Source organism: Bactrocera oleae, chromosome 6, assembly GCF_042242935.1.
Source record: "Bactrocera oleae isolate idBacOlea1 chromosome 6, idBacOlea1, whole genome shotgun sequence".
Lineage (NCBI taxonomy): Eukaryota > Metazoa > Arthropoda > Insecta > Diptera > Tephritidae > Bactrocera > Bactrocera oleae.
Window position 1 is genome coordinate 42,097,326 of NC_091540.1, and position 1,835 is coordinate 42,099,160.

Sequence of the window (1,835 nt, forward strand, 5' to 3'; positions counted from 1 at the left end):
TTGCAGCCTATTTCATACTAACGCTTCATCTCTAGCATTAATGTGAAAATAAATATTTCTTTGTAGTGAAAATGTTTGTGGTTTAAATGTTTATATTTGTTGAAGGCACCGAAATTTGGTTTTATAAAAGAAAGAGCAAAAATTTAGCAGCAGGTCTTCGGCTGCTCTTGTGTGCGACTCACGAAGAACATTCTTTGATAAAGTTATATGTTTTTTTGCAGCAACAGAAAACATCCCTGAAGTAATTTAGCGGAATGCTGCTAAGAGGGCAATGCTTGGTCGGATAAAAATCCAGGTTCGTTCCGGTTAAGTAGACCCGATTGTCGTACGAACGGGTTATCTTATAAAAAAAGTTATCACATAAGTATTGCCATCGGCGTTTCAAAACTGATATTTTGAAGATGTTTTCTTTTATATGGCTGAATAGATACATTTTTATTCCTAACACATTTCTTGTCACTGTTCCTCAGTTTTCTATGAGTGTGTTGGCACTCAAATAGAAAAAGTGAGAGTGAAGTATCCGTTAGCGAGTTGGCTTGGCTTACATGCTCCTTTCCCAAATAAATTTAAAAATATAGCACCTCAAAGATCTACATCTATAATTTTATATCTTGTGACCATTTAAAAATTCATCAACTGTGTACATTTATATTGGGCCACTGCTACAGCAGCATCCACATTAATATTTAATTATTTGCCACTAACTAAAGCGCCTCACTCAAGCCCATCTATGCACCGCCGCTTTGTCCACATTTTGACAGACTATATGCCAAACAAACAGCAGTTGGAGTTAACGAAAGCGATGGGGCGAGGGAGAGTTCGCAGTGAAAAGTTAAATTTACTGTTTAGGCTCCAGACGTCAAAAGCCACACACACATCACTCAATCAACTTGGCAAGCGGCGGACAAATGATTTGGCAGGGCGACTGCATTCGCAGCAAAGTGTATTTGTATGTGTGTATGTATTATATATATGTATGTATATTTAGCATTTGTGCGCATATGGCCAGCGATGATAACAATGAATAATGGGCAAATAGCGAAAAAGTTTAAAAGTTAATTAATTTTAAATAATCGACTGCGAATGTCAGTTGTAATTGTTGTGTTTAGGCCGTTGATTAATTGTCAACAGTGTGTGGTGAAATAAAATCAATAATTTTGCAAACATTTTCGTGAAGTTTTTCGCATGTCTTCTTAAGCACAAATCTTTTTTCTTTAATAAGTGAAATTATATTTTTGTTTATATGTATATAAGTATATTACTAAAACCCGTAATAATTTATATAAAATCTGCGTTTATAAAGAAACGAGTGCAGGCTGCAGTCTGCATATAATTATGTAATGCATGTATGTATGCCCTTAGGCTTTACAAAAAATATTAATAAAACAAGTAAGGAACTACTATATTCGGTTCATACCGACACATAGCATCGACTTGAGACTTGATTTTACTTGAGGACTAGATAAGAATTTGTCGCTAACAAAGACACGCCTACATAAAAGTTTTGCTTACTAAGTTAGGTTATACTGGCCGGCTGTCACTCCATACATAGATCTACTGCTCTTTTGTATTGCCAGATGGAGGTTCTGTTTAATTTGAGGTGAAGTATTCGTCGTACAGGACATCAGCTATTTTTGCGAACTTTAAGCAAGCAAGCAACATAGTTTACTACTTTGTCTAGTTCTTTGAACACCGAAGCTACTCGATATTTGAAACGAGTTCTAGATAGTGCTAAACAGAGACAAAGAAGGTGTTCCAGAGCCTCGGTCATGCCAGCTTCTCTGCACTTTCTGCATGTGTCGTCGTTACTTATAACCATCCAGCTTGCATGTGTT